The sequence below is a fragment of the Macrotis lagotis genome, chromosome 7 (genome assembly GCF_037893015.1).
Source record: "Macrotis lagotis isolate mMagLag1 chromosome 7, bilby.v1.9.chrom.fasta, whole genome shotgun sequence".
NCBI lineage: Eukaryota > Metazoa > Chordata > Mammalia > Peramelemorphia > Peramelidae > Macrotis > Macrotis lagotis.
Genome location: NC_133664.1, coordinates 191,905,934 through 191,924,705, shown reverse-complemented (window position 1 = coordinate 191,924,705; position 18,772 = coordinate 191,905,934). Strand labels below are relative to the sequence as shown.

The 18,772-nt window shown below is 36.9% G+C and overlaps 1 pseudogene; it reads right to left on the bottom strand.

Moving 5' to 3' along the window:
- Positions 1-305: 305 nt before the first annotated feature.
- LOC141494224 (large ribosomal subunit protein mL64-like) overlaps positions 306-18,772 on the bottom strand; it is a 43,242-nt pseudogene continuing 24,775 nt past the window's right edge.

Here is an 18,772-nt window from a genome sequence, read left to right as displayed (position 1 = left end):
CCTGACTCCAGGGTGGGTGCCCTATACACTGCACCACTTAGCTACACCCAAATTGTCATTATATTAACTTGACTTATCCATGAGCAATTGAAATTTTTTCCGGTTGTTTGGATCTGCTTTTATTTGTGAAAAGTGTTTTGTAATTGTATTCATTTAATTTCTGGCTTTACTCTTGGGAGGTAGATTCCCAATTCTGTTTTGTGTCTGCAGTTACATAAATGGAATTTTTCTTTATATCTTTTGCCCTTGGGCTTTGTTGTTCATATATAGAAATGCTGATGATTTTTTTTTTTTTTGCCTGGGCACTAAGTTTTATTGGATGGGGGTTCAGCCTGCTTGCTGTCTGGGCTTCCCTGCCCGGGTCAAAATGCCCCTCCAGCCTGGGGCCCTTGGTGGCCTCGGCTGCTGGCTGCAGGGAGGCCATTCTTGCTGCCTCCTTCTTCTTCTGCTTCTGCTGTTTGAGACACTTGCAGTCCTGCTTCTCCAGCTCCTGGAGCAACTTCTGGAAGTGGGAGCTTCTCGAGTCCACATCAGAGCCGAACTTCTCCTGTGCCTGGGCCTGTAGCCAAGCCCTTTGGGCCTTTTCTGCCTGTGTCTTCTCCCAGAGTTCCCGTTGTTGCTGCCCCCAGGCCATGATCATTTCTGGCATCTGGACCGTTTTGGCAGCAATGAGCTGCGCCCTCTCCCGGTGCTCCCCGTTCCTGGAATGCTGATGGTTTATGTGAGTTTATTATATATCCTGCTACTTTTCTGAATTTGTTAATTGTTTCAAATAATATTTTTAGATGATTTTCTAGGGTTCTCTAAATATGCCATAATATCATTTGCAAGAGTTAAAACTTTGCTTCCTTATTGCCAATTCTAATTTCTTCAATTTCTTTTTCTTCTCTTATTGCTAAAGCTAACATTTCTTTTTTTGTTTCTATATTGTTGTGTTTCTTCATTTTTTTAGTTTTTTGAATTTTACAATTTTTCCCCCCATCTCGTTTCCCCTCCCCCCACCCCCACAGAAGGCAGTTTGTTAGTCTTCACAATGTTTCCATGGTATACATTGATCAAAACTGAATGTGTTGAGAGAGAAATCATACCCTTGGGGAAAAAGTAAAATATAAGAGATAGAAAAATTACATAATAAGATATGTTGCTGTTAGGGTGTACAATGTTCTTTTGGTTCTGCTCATCCCACTCAGCATCAGTTTCTGTGAATCCCTCTCGGCTTCTCTGAATTCCCATCCTGGATTCTAATTTGTTCCATGACAAACATTCCACAATTTATTCACCCATTTCCTAATTGATGGACAGTCACTCAGTTTCCAATTCTTTGCCACCACAGACAGGGCCACTATGAATATTTTTGTACAAGAGATTTTTTTGGAAGATTTTATTTATTTTGAATTTTACAACTTTCCACCTAATCTTGCTTCCTCCCCCCACCCCCCACAAAAGGCAGTTTGTTAGTATTTAAATTGTTTCCATGGTATACATTGATCTAAATTGAATGTGATGAGAGAGAAATCATATCCTTAATGAAAATAAAATAAATTATAAAAGATAGCAAAATTACATAAGATAACATTTTTTGAAAAATTAAAGGTAATAGGGGAGGCTAGGTGGCACAGTGGATAAAGCACCGCCCTGGAGTCAGGAGTACCTGGGTTCAAATCCGGTCTCAGACACTTAATCATTACCTAGCTGTGTGGCCTTGGGCAAGCCACTTAACCCCATTTGCCTTGCAAAAACCTAAAAAAAAAATTAAAGGCAATAGTCTTTGGTCTTTGTTCAAACTTCATAATTCTTTCTCAGGATACAAATGGCATTCTCCATTGCAGACACCCCAAAATTGTGCTTGATTGTTGCCCTATTGGTATGAGCAAGTTCATTAAGGTTGATCATCACCCCTATGTTACTGTTAGAGTGTACAATGTTTTTCTGGTTCTGCTCATCTCACTCAGTATCAATTCACGCAAATCCTTCCAGGCTTCCCTGAATTCCCATTCCCCCTGTTTTCTAATAGAACAATAGTGTTCCATGACATACATATACCATAGTTTGTTAAGCCATTCCCCAAATGATGGACATACACTCAATTTCCAATTCTTTGCCACCACAAACAGAGCTGCTATGAATATTTTTGTGCAAGTGATGTTTTTTACCCTTTTTTTCATGATCTTTTCAGGGTATAGACCTAATAGTGGTAATGCTGGATCAAGGGGTATGTACATTTTTGTTGTCCTTTGGGCTTAATTCCAAATTGCTTTCCAGAAAGGTTGGATGAGTTCACAGCTCCACAGCAATGTATTAGTGTCTGAGATTTCCCACATTCCTTCCAACATTGATCATAGTCTTTTCTGGTCATATTGGCCAGTCTGAGAAGTGTGAGGTGCTACCTCAGAAATGTAAATCTAACATTTCTAATACTATGTTGGTGATAATGGTGATAATGGGAATCCTTGTTATCTTTCAGTCTTATTGGAAATGCTTCTAGTTTATTCCCATTGCATAGTTGATGGCTTTAGATACTGCTTATTATTTTAATATTTATTAATACTTCTTATACTCTCTAGTGTTTTTTAATAGAAATGGATATTATATTTTGTCAAAGGCTTTTCAGCATCTATTGAGATAATCATATAACTTCTGTTGGTTTGTTATTGATATTATCAATTATGTTGAATATTTTCCTAATATTGAACCCTCCCTGCCTACCTGTTATAAATCCTACCTTATCTTGGTGCAATATCCTGGTAATAACTTACTGTAATCTCTTTGATAAAATTTTATTTAAGATTTTTGCATCAATGTTCATTAGGGAGATTGGTCTATAACTTTTTTTGTTTTGATGCTTTCTGGTTTACATATCAACACCATATTGATGTCACAAAAGGAATTTTTCTGAATTCCTTCTTCTATTTTAAAAAATAGTTTATATAGAATTGGGATTAGTTTTTCCTTAAATGTTTAGTAGAATTTACTCTTAAATCCATCTGGACCTGGAGACTTTTTCTTAGCGAAATTAATGATGGTTTCTCTAATTTCTTTTTCTGAAATAGTGTTATTTTAGTTCTTTATTTCCTCTTCTGTTAATCTGGCTGGCGGCATTTTTATAAATATTCAAACATTTCATTCAGGCTATCAATTTTATTAGCAAACAGTTGGGAAGAAAAGCTCTGTATTATCTCTTTAATTTTTTCCTCATTGGTGGTGAATTCACCCTTTTCCTTTTTTTCATTCAGGTAATTTGGTATTCTTTCTATTTTTAAAAATCAGATTAACCAAAGGTTTATCTATTTTATTTTTTTCCATAAACCAACTCTTAGTTTTGTTTATTAGATAAAAGGTTTTCTTGCTTTCAATTTTATTAATCTCTCCTTTGATTTTTCAGAATTTATAAATTGGTATTTAATTGGAGATCTTTAATTTGTTCTTTTTCTAGTTTTTTTTTAAGTTGCATACCCAATTCATTGATCTCCTCTTCCTCTATTTTATTCACCTAAACATTTAGAAATATGAAATTTCCAGTAAAACCTGCTTTGGCTGCATCTCATAAATTTGGTATGTCTCATTGTTATCATTTTGTTGGAGGAAATGATTGATTATTTCTATGATTTGTTTTTTGATCCACTCAGTCCTTTAAGTTATTTAGTTTCCAATTAATTTTTGGTTTATCTTGCCATGGCCCTTAATTACATGTAATTTTTATTGCACTATGATCTAAAAAGTATGCATTTATTATTTTTGCCTTGCTGTGTTTGACAGTAAGGTTTTTTTTATATACCATAGTACATGATCAGTTTTGGTATAGGTGCCATATACTCCAAAGAAAAAGGTAGATTCTTTTCTATCCCCATGAAGTTTTCTCCAGAGTTCTATCACACATAAGTGTTCTAAGATTTTATTCACCTCCTTAACTTTCTTCTTGTTTATTTTGTGATTAGATTTGTCTAGTTCTAAGAGAGAGAGAGAGAGAGAGAGAGAGAGAGAGAGAGAGAGTTTGAATTTGGACAGTCTATCTCTAGGTGCATATATTTTTAATAATGATATAACTTCATTGCTTCTGGTGCCTTTTAAGAAGATGTAGTTTCTTTCCTCACCTCTTTTAATGAGATCTATTTTTGCTTTTGCTTTGTCTGAGATCAGGATCACTATCCCTGATTTTTTTGATTCCCCCTGCAGCATAATATATTGCTCTGATCTTTTACCTTTACCCTGTGTGTATCTTCCTGCTTCAAATATAATTCTTGTATACAATATATTGTAGAACTCAGATTTTTAATTCATTCTGCTATCCATTTCTGTTTTATGGGAGAGTTCATCCCATTAACATTTACAGTTAATATTATTAATTCTGTATTTCCCTCTTTATATCTTTCACTGTTTGTACTATTCTCTTTCCTTCCCTCTTATTCCTCCTCATCAATGTTTTGCTCCCTTTCCCCTTTAACTTTTCTTTTCAATTTCAATTTTAAGTTTACTTTCACTTATATCTATCTTTACCTTCCCTTTTATAAATCCCTTCTTCCTTTTCTTTGCCTTCCTCCCCACCCTCCCACTTCCCTGTAGGATAGAATAGATTTTTTTTAGGTTTTTGCAAGGCAAATGGGGTTAAGTGGCTTGCCCAAGGCCACACAGCTAGGTAATTATTAAGTGTCTGAGACCAGATTTGACCCAGCTACTCCTAACTCCAGGGCTGGTGCTTTATCCACTGCACCACCTAGATGCCCTAGAATAGATTTTTAAACCCAATTGGGACCATATGCTAGTCCCTCTCTGGGTCAAATCTATTGAGTAGGATTTACTCAGTGTTCAAACCCTCCCATCTTTCCCTCTACTATAATAGGTCTTTGTTTCTCTCCACCTGATGCTATTTATCTACTAATGTCTAGAAGGCACTAGCCTTCTCCTAGTATAATCCTTTTTATGTTTTTTTAAATTTTTTTTACAAGGAAAATGGGGTTAAGTGGCTTGCCCAAAGCCACACAGCTAGGTAATTATTAAGTGTCTGAGACCAGATTTGAACCCAAGTACTCCTGACTCCAGGGCTGATGCTTTATCCACTGTGCCACCTAGGTGCCCCCTGTTCTTTATTGTTTGAACTGTCTTATATTACCATCCTCTTTGTCAAAATATACTCCTTTTATCTGACCTGATAGAAGTACTATTTTTTTTTAGGTTTTTGCAAGGCAAATAGGGTTAAGTGGCTTGCCCAAGGCCACACAGCTAGGTAATTATTAAGTGTCTGAGACCGGATTTGAACCCAGGTACTCCTGACTCCTGGGCTGGTACTTTATCCACTGTGCTACCTAGCCACCCCTAGAAGTACTATTTTTAAAGGTTGATTGACTGATAAGCATCCTTGCCTATTTGTTACTAAGTACCCTCCCCTCATTAGAAATATACTTCTCAAGAATCATGAGTCACATTCACTTTATACCTTACCCACTTTTCAAGTACTTTCCATGGGCACACAATCCTCAAGAGCCAAAGCATCCTGCAAAGCCAATCATTTCATGAACCATTTATAGCACCCCCTTCCCCCGACAGCATACTCCCTCCAATTGTAGCTGAAATTTCAGTCAAAGCAAAATTTCTTCATGATGTTTTCATTTCCATTTCCTTTAAGTATACTCTCTCCATCCATCTCTATAGTACCCCAATCATAGACCTATAGTCTTCCCCAACCAAAGTATTGGATACACCTTCTCTCAATGTCCCTTTGGCAACTCACCCAATCATACTAAAATTCTCATTAAATAAAGTATGGATTAATATAAGATCACTTCCTAATCTCTTTATGTCCAACCTTTTAAAGTATGCTCTTATCCCCTGCCCCATTATACTACAAACTTCTAGATATCCAGTAAAATTATTTCTGATTTAATTATGGATAGAACTTCTAAGTTCTCTAAGTATGGGGAGAGGACTGCCTCATCAGAGAAAGTGCTAAACTCAATTCACAAGGCAGACTTAAAGTAGCTCAGAGGAAACATGAGATACATAAGTTTAGAGTAAATATCCCAGATGTTCACCTGGACTATTTGTGCACAAACTGTGGTAGAGAATTCTGAGCTCCCATTGGTCTGATCAGTCACATTTGAACACACTGCAATTTGTCTCAAACATAGTGATGTCATTTTGATCTTCTTTGATAATGAAGTACAAAGTATCCATATCCTCTAAGTACAATTTCTCCAACTATATTCCATCTTTTAACTATCCTAAGAGAAATACAATTCTCATAGTTTACAAATGTTATCTTCCATTGTAATGTTGGATACAACCTACAATTTAATGTTTATGACAAACATTTGTTTTTCTACCCCTTTCTGTTTACCTTTTTATGTATCTCTTTAGTCTTGTATTTGATGATCGAATTCTCTGTTCAGTTCTGGTCTTTTTATCAGGAAAATTTGGATGCCTTCTATTTCATTAAACATCCATCTTTTCTCCTGACAGAATAAGCTGAATTTTGCAGGGTAGTAAATTATTGGTTATATCTAAGGTCCTTTGCCCTCTGAAATATCATATTCCAGGCTTTAATGTTGAACTGATAAGTTCTATGTAATTCTGATTGAGCTTCTTTTGTATTTAAATTGTTTCAAAATTTTTGGCTACTTGCCGTATTTTCTCCTTTATTTGACAATTCTGGAATTTGGCAATGATAGTCTTTGGAGTTTTTATCCAGAGGTCTCTTTGTGGAGGTGTTTTGTGTATTCTTTCAAGAATGAATTTGTCTTCTTGATCTGTATATTGGGACAGTTTTCCTTCATAATTTCTGGAAAAATATTTTCCAGGCTCTTTTTTTTTTTTGATCTAGGCTTTCTGGTAGATCAATAATTTGTAAATTTTCTCTCTTGGATCTATTTTCTAGATTGCTTGTTTTTTTTTTCAGCCTTTTGATTTTATTTGAAGGTAACTTGGTGTCTCCTAAGTTCCTTAGTTTTGACTCATCCAATTCTAATTTTTAGAGTTTTATTTTCTTCCTTTAGCTTTTGTGTTTCTTTTTCCTGTTGGTTAGTTTTACTTTTTGCTTGATTTACATTCCCTTTCCAGTTGATTGATTTGAGTTTTAGATGAGTTGCATTCACTTTCCAGTTGGTCAATTTTATTTTTTAAAGAGTTACATTCTTTTTTACAGTTGGTTATTTTTACTTTTTAAAGGTGTTGATTTATTTCATTAATTTTTCATAATTTTCCTGCATGGCTCTGATTTGTTTTTTCCATTTTTTTTCTTCCTGTCTTCTTTGGTTTTTAAATTCGTTCTCTTCTAGGACTCTTTTGAGACTTACCATGTATATCATTTGTCACTGCTTTCTTCTTCTGAGATGGCATTTTTTTATCATTGTTATCTGCATGGTAGCTTTCTATGGTTAGTTCTCCTTTAGTTTTTTTTATTTTTTTGCTCATTTTGATTATTAAGCTTTGCTCCTGGGATATCCTGACCTTTTTTGGTTGTACTGGGGTCTGGTCCCTGGCTTATCATTGGCCAAGTAATAGCCCAGGCAACCCAGGTGATGGCTATGCAGAGGTTTGTTTCCTCCTTCATGTCCAGGATCTGCTCATGCAGCGGTTTGTTTCCAACCTAGTCCTGTCTTTTGCCCCAGTGTTCCCAGGGTTCAGACTTTGACTGAGGTTGGGACCTTCCCTGTTGGCTTGCTATTTAGTTGCTGGGACTTGTGCTGTTGTCTAACTGCTGGGACCTGGACTACACTGTGGCTAGAACCTTCCCACTGGCTTTCTACTCTCCTGCCTAGCTGGGTTTTACTTTCTCTTTTCCCTCAAAGAGACAGACCTTCAATGAAGATCCTTCATGAAATCTGCAGTTGAAACTTGTTTAGAAGTTTTTTTTAGTAGAATCTGTGGTTTTAATGTCTGTTTAGAGATTTCATTTAAAGTTGTGTAGGGAAAAGCTCTGGGAGCATGCTTGCTTCACACATCATCTTGGCTCTTCCCTGAATGTCTTCTTTGTTCCTTTATTTACTAAGAAAGCTACCAGTGAAGCTTTTGGACTGTCAGCCTTTGTTCTTCCCTCTCACATCATGACTGACAACTCTGAAAGTAACCTAGGACATACCAAGTACCAGGATAATTTCTAGGGATTCAGACAGCTTTTCTTCTCCCTCTATACTATTTTGATTAATAATTTCATCAGTTCCCAATTGGTTCAATGTTCACCTCTATTCACTTGATTTCCAAATCTCTTAGTCTCCTGGTCTCTCTTCTGATTCTCAAAACTGAATGTTTTTTAGCCATCTTAAACCCACCACATCCAAAACAGAACTTATCTTTTCCTCTTAAAGCTCTCCAGAAAACCCTGTCTTTCAAACTTCCTTTTAATATTGAAGGCACCACCATTTTCCTAGTCTCCTAGGATCTTAAATTTGGCATTATCTTCAACTTTTTTCTTGAATTCACTCTACATCCAATCTGTTGTCAGATTTTTAAAAAAAATTATTTTATTTAAGGCAACGGGGTTAAGTGACTTGCCCAAGATCACACAGGTAGGCATTTATTAAGTATCTGAGTCTGGATTTGAATTCAGATCTTCCTGACTCCAGGGTCAGTGCTCTATACATTTTGCCACCTAGCTGCCCCTTTGGTGCTAGATTTTGTTATTCATAACTTCTCTCTCACTCATACACTTCTTTTCATTCATACTGCCACCACCCTGGTGCATGTTCTAATCACTGATTGCCAGTATTATTGCAATGGTCTTTTTCCTGCCTTACATGTCTCTTTACCCAGTTGTCAGAATGATTTTTCTAAAGCATTAGTCTCCCTGTATTATCCCCTACTCAGTAAATTCCATGATCAAATAGAAAATGTTCTGTTTTTCATTTAAAACCCTTCACAACCTTGTAACATCCTCTTTCTAATCTTCTATCTTTTCCCATACATGAACTTTACTTAGCCTTCTTACTGTTTTTGCATACTCCATCTCCAAACTCCCTTTCCAGTGACTGTTCTTCATATCTGTAAAGATCTTCTTTCTTACCTCCACTTACTGGTTTCCTTCAAGAATCAGTTCAAATCCCAGTTTTTGCAAGTATTTTCCAGTTTTCTTCTTTTACGCCAACCTATTTTTACTTCTAGAGTCTTCCTTCCTTCTGAGATTAACTTCCATTGATAAATTCTCTCTTTCTCTCTCTCTCTCACTCTCTCTCTCTCTCTCTCTCTCTCTCTCTCTATATATATATATATATATATATATGTATAATATAGCAATTAATAAATTCTCATTAGAAGACTGACTCATTTCATTTGTATAGGTATCTCCAAAATGAAGAATCTCTCCATACTTAATAAAGTCAGCACTTTCCCTATAACTTAGAGTTTCATAGAGTTGCTTCCAGTATCCCACGTTCATCTAGGCAGTGTATGTCCAAGAGATAGAAACTGAATCCAGGACTTCCTGACTTTTAAGTCTAGCTCTTGACCTACTCAGTCACATTGGTTCTCATGCAGAAAAGCATAGACAATGTTCTTGGTTAATGGAAATTTTGGGGGGGGGGTGAAGGCAAAATGGAATAAAAGATTTGAAACAGATTGCAAGAAAATAAAATTGGAACCATGCCTTTATAGTTCTGATCTGTTTGGAGTTTGCAGATTGTTGCAGATGAAATTACTTTTTTTTAACCTCAGAGATTTTTGGACCAACTCTCCAAAAAAGAGTGCAAGATGGAAAGTTAGGTGATATAAAAGATTTGAAGAAAAAGGTCCAAAGCAGTCAGTGTGTCTATGGTTCCCTTTGTAATTCATGAGACAGCCAAGGAATTTTGCAAAGCTTTTTTTTTTTTTTTTTTTTTGGTAGTAGATTTAATATCAACAGCAGTTGGCTTGGTATTTTCTATGTGGAATGGTTGTTCCACCTACATAAATAATTGGAAAATAGGAACAATATTGGTGTTGCCATGGGCATTAAAGCTCTGACATCTTGATTAAGTTGCCATGAAGCCTAAAGTTTGAAGCATTTCCTCTGTTGGGAGCAGTACAATTTAAAACAAAATGAAGATATGTGGTATAAAGCATTGTTCAATTATTACAAATCAGTTTCTGTTAGTCCATTCTGGCTGAAAAATGGGGTGTCAACCTCTAACTGACATAAGAAATCAGAGGGCAAGGACCCTTTAGAGTAGGAAATTTAAGTTTTCAAGCTCAGATGCAGAATTCAGGGACAGGAACTTACAATTCTATTTTACACATATTGTTGTTGTTTAGTCATTTTTCAGTGTGGTCCAACTCTTGTTTTTGGTGGTTTCTTGGTGACGATACTGGAGTAGTTTCTCCAGCTCATTTTATGTTAAGAGGTTTGTTTTTGGGGAAAGATCAGGAGACTTAGAACTGTGCCTGTCTTCTCTCTGCCATCTTGGCTGGAAGTCCTCCATCTCATTTTATAGAAGAGGAAACTGAATCAGAGTGTTAAGTGATTTGCCCAGTGTCACACAGCTAGTTAATGTCTGAGGCTAGATTTGAATTTAGGAAGATGAATCTTCTTGGCTCCAGGTCTGGTATTCTATCCGTTGCATCACCCAGGTACCTAGGACATTACATATTGGTACAGATATTTAGTAACACATTTATTGCTTCACAAATCTGAATTAGAAGTTAAAAAATAGTAGCACTCATTACATCTCTTTCACTCCTCACAAAGGTAGGTGCTCCAGGTATTATGACCATTTTAATAGAAGATGAAGAAGACCCCCCATGCTCACATAACTAGTAAGTTTTGTAGGTTGGATTTGAATGCAATTCTAGCATTCCTTTCATGAAATCATTCTCCTCATGTAAACTATATACAGGTTGGGTTGGAACTACTGTTAACCAAATAAAGTGTTGTCTTTTTATTTCTGTTCTTCCTGTCCTGGCTTTAAATTTGCCCTTTGTCCTTTTAAGACAATGAATGATCAATATCTGATTCAGAAATGATTACTACATCAATAACAAATTATTTTCTGGTTTTTAAAATATGATTCATTTCATTGTTTCATAGTATTATTTGGGGTTTACAATGTTTAGTGCCTTCTACTTCTGATGAAATATTCATTACAAGGCATGGAGGGTTCTGGGTAGTTTTGTTTGAGAGTTCTGTTTCATTTCTTAATCCCAAACATATTTCCCAACATATTTTAATCTTTGCCTTTGCATTGAAATTACTGAGTACAAAGGATGTGCTGCCTGGGAAGATACTGTCAAATTCTTTGTAGGATTTTTCTACCTCTGCATTGTCTGAAACAGATGTTGGCACATAAACTGCAATTTTCATGGTATTCTTTTTTTTTACTCTTATCATGAGCCTCACAATATGAAATTATCATATAGCCCATTAAATGATATTTCTTGTTGCTTTCATCTGCTTCTCCAAGAAAGACTTGTAAGCCATAGTTCTATTTAACTGAAACTCTCTTGTTTTCATGTTTCATTTGTTGTGAGAATCTCAAAATTGTTGATTCAGTTTTGCCAGGAATATGCCATTCAATAATCATTGGGTAAGGATACAACATTTTAAATTTCAACTGTTAAATTACAATTTATAGTTACTTTGAAACACCAAATTTTAGTTTTTTTCTGTCTCTTTTTCCACCACTGGCACATTACAAGAAGGAGTCTTCTCAGTACTGAAAATCATTTTATAGCTTTTTCATGAGTTACCATCCCCCCCCCCCAATCATTATTAAGATTTGTTATATAATTTCTGAAGCCACCTTTTTTATCCCATTCTTTCTCTCTTGGCAGAAGAAAGACTACATAACCTTTTACTTCATTAAGAATATAAAGGGATAAAACTTGAAACTAAGGACTCTAACTAAACTTTCAAGAGACAGAACCCACAAAGGGACCCAATGAGGCAGTTCTACTACTCAAGGTAACCTGGAAAAGAGCAGAAAGGCTCTGCTCCCTGGGGTCGGAGGGGTGGCCCACCAGAGGGGTGGCCCGCCAGAGTGAAAGAACTTCAACCTCCCAGAGGCAGCCACAGGGCGCCAGGAGCCCCAGCTCACAGCAGCAGGGGAGTCTCCTGAGTTGCACCCTGAGGAGCATCGGGCACAAAGTGGGGGAACAATGGGGGGACCTCTGCCAGAGCGAGCACGTGGAGCCCAGCCCTCAGGGCACACAGAGAGCAGCTTGGTCTTTCAGCAGCGCAGATCGGGAAACAGAAGCTGGTAGAGCCAGTAAGCAGGAGCCCCCAGGGCATGAGTCCATTGATCCTAGGGAGGGGAGTGAAGAGAGAGAGACTGCTGAGCTCTGTCCTCTGCCCCTGGAACAGGACTCTGGGGCTCTGACCACATTCAGATCCTGATCGCAGTCTAGGCCCCCCCCATAGAACAACAGGGCCCCCCCACCTTGGCCTGTGTCAGAGGGGGGTGCTTATGGTCATACACAGACAAGGAGGGAGGACAGAGCCTCACACACTGAGACCCTTGTGGGAGTGTCCCAAAAGCTCAGGAAGCACCCCAAAACCAGGCCCAGGCTGGGAAAATGAGCAAGCAGAGAAATAAGAGGAAGACCATTGAGAATTATTTTGCATATGAGCCCAAGAAGGGTCAAACCACTCAGTCTGAAGATGAGGAAGCACAAGCTCCTGCATCTAAAGACTCCAAGAAAAACAGAAATTGGGCTCAGGTTATGACAGAACTCAAAAAAGACTTTGAAAAATCAAATGAGGGAGTTCAAAGAAAAACTGGGAAAAGAAATGAGAGAGATGCAGGAAAAACATGAAAATGAAGTCAGCAGCTTAGTCAAGGAAATCCAAAAAAAATGATGAAGAAAATAGCATGCTAAAAACCAGCTTAGGTCAAATGGGTAAAACAGTTCAAAAAATTATTGAGGAGAAGAATGCCTTAAAAAGCAAAAGTGGCCAGATGGAAAAAGAGATAAGAAAACTCTCTGAGGAGAACAAATCCTTCAGACAAAGAATAGAATTCAGGGAGATTGATGAATTTACCAGAAATCAGGAATCAATACTTCAAAATCAAAAAAATGAAAAATTAGAAGAAAATGTGAAATATCTCATTGAAAAAACAACTGATATGGAAAACAGACTTAGGAAAGATAATTTAAAAATTATTGGAATACCTGAAAGTCATGATCAGGAAAAGAGCCTTGACATCATTTTCAAAGAATTACTACAGGAAAATTGCCCTGATATTCTAGAAGCAGAGGGAAAAATAGAAATGGAGAGAATTCACTGATCCCCACCACCCAAGAAAGAGATCCCAAAAAACCAACCCCTAGGAATATTATAGCCAAGTTCCAGAACTCCCAAGTCAAAGAGAAAATATTACAAGCAGCCAGAAGGACACAGTTCAAATATCATGGAGCTGCAATCAGGATCACACAGGACTTAGCAGCAACTACATTGGAAGCTCTTAGGGCTTGGAATACAATATACCGGAAGGCAAAAGACCTTAGAATTCAGCCAAGAATGAACTACCCAGCAAGGCTGAATGTCCTCTTCCAGGGAAAAAGATGGATTTTCAATGAACCAGGGGAATTTCAAAGGTTCCTTTTGGAATAGCCAGAGCTGAACAGAAGGTTTGATCTTCAGATACAGGACTCAGGTGAAGCATGGAGATGGGAGGAGAGGGGGGAAATATGAGGGACTTAATGATGATGAACTGCATGTATTTCCGCATAGAAAAATGACACTGATAATACTCATATAAACCTTCTTAGTTAATAGAGCAGGTAGAGGGAGCTTTTATAGTTGAAGCACAGGAGAAAGCTGAATTCGAAGATAAAATATGGTGTAAAAATGGAGTCAATAGAAAAAAAGGGAAATGTAATGGGAGAAAGAAAAAGGAGAGGGGGAATAGGCCAAGATATTTCATATAATAAGTTTTTCCTTTATTACAATGTGCTATTGCAATGATATGGAAGAGGGGAGGCAAGGGGGAATGAGGGAACTTTTGCTCTCATCAGAGATGGCTAGGAGAGGAAACAGCATATATACTCAATGGGGTATAGACATCTGGAGTAAGAATGAGGGGGGAGCAGGGGGAAGGGGTGAGGATGTGAATAAAGGAGGAGAGGATGGACCATGGGGGAGAGTGGTCAGATATAATGCATTTTCTTTTTTTTTACTTCTTGGAAGCGGCTGGGATTGGAAGGCCTGTCCAGGACCATGGGGCCAGGGGGATTCTGGGCCTAAGGGGTGGTATGGGGGCTCAGGGCTTCTTGGCCCCAGGACCAGGGATCTGTCTGCTGCGCCACTCAGCAACCCTACAACAGAGTCAAAGTGAAAGGAGAGAGAAAATATAGTACATGGTACTGGGGAAATAAGAAAGGAGGGAGTTGCGATCAGCAATGGCAACAGTGGAAAAATATGGAAGCAACTTTTGCGATGGACTTACCATAAAGAATGCGATCCACCTATGACAATTGTTGGTGTTGGAACAAAGACTGAAGCACATTTTTTATTATTAATATTTGAGGGAGGGTGCAGGGCAAATGGGGCTGGGTGGCCTGCTTGGGGCTGAATAGCAGGGTGATCTATGGGTGTCTGAGGCCGGATTTGGACCTGGGTGCTCCTGGCTCAAGGGGCAATGCTCTGTCTGCCACCCAGCCACCCCTACTATGATTACTATTTTATTTTATTTTGGGTCTTTTTTTCCCTTCTTTTTGTTTTTTTGCAGGGCAGTGGAGATCAGGTGGCTTGCATGTCACATGGCTGGGTGATAATTGGGTCTATGGGGCTGGATGTGGGCTCGGGTGCTCGTGGCTCCAGGGCTGGTGCTTTGTCCATTGTGCCACCTGGCCATACCTACAATTTTTACTATTATTTTTTTTAATTTTAATTTTTTTCTCTCCCCTTTACTTTATCGCCAAAGCAAGTCTACATTCATGGGGGGAGGGGTATTTTGGTTACTCTTAAACAAGAATATTTTATTAATGTAAAAAAAATTTGTACAAAATGAGAATTAAAAAATAAAAGAAAAGAAAACAAAAAATAAAATAAAAGAAAAAAGAAAAAAGAAAGAATATAAAGGCTCTTTTTATGAGTTTTTAATTCTTTCTGCTTCTAGAATTCAAAACCTCTTAGTATTCTCCATTCTTTTCTTTGCTTGAGTTTCTGAAGAGGTGAATCTTTTTCATTTTGAGGCTACTTATGTCCTTCAGCCTATTTCCTTGTCTCATCTAGGAGTCTGTTTCTTCAATTATTCTTCATCTCTCTGTCTGTCTGTTTCTTTATCTTTGTCTATCTGCCTGCCTATCTATGTGTTTTTGTCTGTCTGTTTATGTGTCTGTCTCTTCCTTCTCCCATACCATTTTTTTAATCTTCTTATCTGGTAGCTTGGGCCCTGCTGTTTATATTTATAGCCAGAATTCTTCTAGTCTTAAAAAATACTTTAATTGACCATTTTGATAATGTGCCCTCAGAAATAACCGTGGAACAATGGAAGAAACTCCACAATGTTTCAGAAGAGCAGAAAAGAATGTAAAGAAGAAATAAATGAACAAAGACAAAATTGGTATTCTTAAGAAATCTGTCAGACTAAGAAAACATAGAGAATTTAGAAGAAATGGGAAAGAAATTCTCCAAAACTATAAATTCCTAACCCTCCCAACAGATTTGAATTGTATTAATGAAATCAGAAGTAAAATTAATTAAAGAAAAATCAAAAGACAAAAAACTCCCCTTTCTCCCTCTCTGACCCGCTCTCCCTCCCTCTCTCTCTCTGTTGGAATGGTTCCCCTTCTATCTTTCTTTTTCCTGTCAAGTGAGTGAGTGTAGCCATCTGTGATTGTCTGTATAGTCCAAACAGGATGGAAAACAGCTGGGTCTTTAAGGTGAGACTGAAGTAGTAGCTCTTTTTATAAGTCTTTCCTCCATTTTCTTTATCTGCTTTGTCCTGAGAGTGAAGATCACAATTCATGATGCTTGTAGTGGATGGACATCTACAGGATGTCTTCCTTAACTTCTCTGAACTCAATTCCATTGTTTTCCTTCAATTAATCATTTCCTATTTATCCTTCATTATAGTCTCCCCCATTAGATTATCAACGTTTTTGAGGGCAGAAACCATCTTAGGTCTCTTTTTGTATCCTTAGCACTTGGTACGGTGCCTGCGCATAGAAATAATAAATGTTTAATGATTGATTTGAAAATGTTTTATAAATAAAAATATTGTCTTATTTAGTCCTCACAACTCTTGGAGTTTCCATTTTATAGATGAGGAAACTGAGGCAAACAAAGATTAAGTAACTTGCCCAGAATCATACCTCAAGTAAGTGAGGTCCTAAGGTCAATGCCATCCTACATCAGTTCATACAAGTCTTCTAAGGAGCTCCTGTCTTTGAATTGGTAGCTCTTGGATGACTTCTTGTTTCACCTAGATGGACATGGTATAGACTCTGCATATGTAGACCACTCTCTCTTCCTGCTAACCTTGACTTGAATAGCTTTGCTATCAATAGCAGATGACTATATTCAACAGATTGTTCCTTCCATTCAAAAACTTTCCAGGCAGAAGTAGAAAAGTTGTCCTGGAAGGAGACACTTAAGTCAGATTAGCAGTCTCTCATTCGGTATGTTTTTGTAACCTAGCAAACTTTGCCATAAAATTGTGTGATGCTGGGGTGGCAAGATTATTTTTAGTTCCCATAATGCCTCTGGTTCTCATCCAATGTCCAAAAATATTCACGTGAAATCGGTGAAGCTGATATCCTTTTTAGTTTCTTAGTTTATCATGCAACAAAAGTCCCTGGTCTCTCTATTTTTTGAAAGGCAAACATAAGTTTCATATTGATTTGATGCATAATAATTTAACTATATTGTTTATTTAAAGACATATTTGGAAAGCTTAGATAGTCCATATAGACTGGGTTGCTTTCTGAACCCAAGGTCAGAATTTCTTGTGTGTGTATGACTTGTATGTGTAGGACTTAAAATATTTTCTGGATTTGGAATCTAAAGATGGCCCCTTAGGTATTGAGTTCAAGGAATGATGACAAACTTATTGTGGAAATCTCATTTCCCATCCCCCCTTTTTTCTTACATAAGGGTTGTGACATTTAAATATTTCCTTAATGTTATTGGCTTAACTGGCTTTGTGAAAGAGCCATATGGTTTATACAATCACAAAAATAATCTTGAAACAATGACATATGCAAGCTTAATTTTAAAAGCCTGTGAAAATAGTGGGAAGCAGATGGAGAGTTGCCATGGAAATGACTCATGCCTTGAGGAAGAAAAACATTACTTTAGGACCACTGTTATTTCTAATGGAATCATCAGATTTTCAAAATCACACCCTCCTCCCTTCTTTTGACACAGCTATTATACTTAGACAACTTTAATTCCATATTTATATAGTTTTGTTCATTAAAGTTTACAAATTAGAGGTTTAAAATTTTACATCTGTTTTCAAAATATTGCCACTTTTAACTAATACTTTTTCTTCAATGGGGGAGGAATGGTATGAGAAAGTAATCATATTTACTTATAACAGAAGCAATCACTTCTATTATTTGCTTATTCCTCTTTCATACAATTGGATAGATATATTCAGTGACAGATACTATTTTTTCATAATATAAAAAAAGTCTAGATACTTATGTTTTGAAACTCAAAACATAGTGTATTTTGAGACTGTGGGTCTTAACATTAAGTTTACATTTTAGTGGTTAAATCCCTTAGGTCTTAAGTTTCATAATATAACTAGAACTAAAAATAACTAAATCTAGATTTAGTAAACTGCCAGAGTTTACTCTTTATTATTATTTATCAATAGGTCATTTCAAAACAATTATTGTCAAGTAATTGCAAGGTTCATTTTACATGGATAAGTATTTTTTTTTAATTTTTTTTTTTAGTTTTGACAAGGCAGTGGGGTTAAGTGACTTGCCCAAGGTCACACAGATAGGTAATTATGTGTCTGAAACAGGATTTGAACTCAGGTCTTCCTGACTCCAGGGCCAGTGTTCTATCCATTGTGCCACCTAGCTGCCCCCATGGATAATTATTTACAATCGAATTATTTATTAATCAGCATGCCCTTTTGTAAAATTCTAATTTTCTTCCTTCTTAAAGTGATTGTATTTTAAAAATTATGTAATGATATAGAGCAATCAGAAGTGAGAGAAGGATTAGAGTTGGAATTAGAAGTCATCTAGTTGTTCAGCAAACCAGGCAGAGTAATTTAAGATCTTATGAAGGTAAATTCATTCGGCATTTGGCCTTGAAAGGTCCCAATCTTAGGACTTAGGCCAAGATCTGACAATGGATCAATCACAGAAATTCATTTTCTCTTAGACTCATATTATTTTCACCCAGTATTATCCCTGGGAAATTTCAGAATATATCTTGTATCTATATTTCACAGATTTCAGGAAAACTGGTTCAGTCATGTTCACTTGTAGTCAACATGTGATCTTATTCAGGATTAAGTTGGCAAAGATCCTGAAGTTTATGTTATAATGGCAAAGATACTGGAGTGGTTTCCCATTTCCTTCTCCAGCTCATTTTACAGATGAGGAAATTGAGATAAATGGAGTTTAATTACTTTCCCGGGATCACACTAGTAGTATCTGAGGCAGAATATGAACTTAGACCTTCATGACTCTGTTCACTGTACTACCTAACTGCCCAATATAAATGAAAATAGTAAATATATTTACTGGGTGCATGATAGTATTAAGCACAGTGCCACATCAGAGTTCCTTTAATAAAAACCCTTATTTTATCTCAGAGAAAATTTAGAAAATGCATAAAAGATTCACAGTAGTCCATAAACAATGGACAAAAATCTCCTCCCTCTCCAGTGAGTCCTGTCTTCTC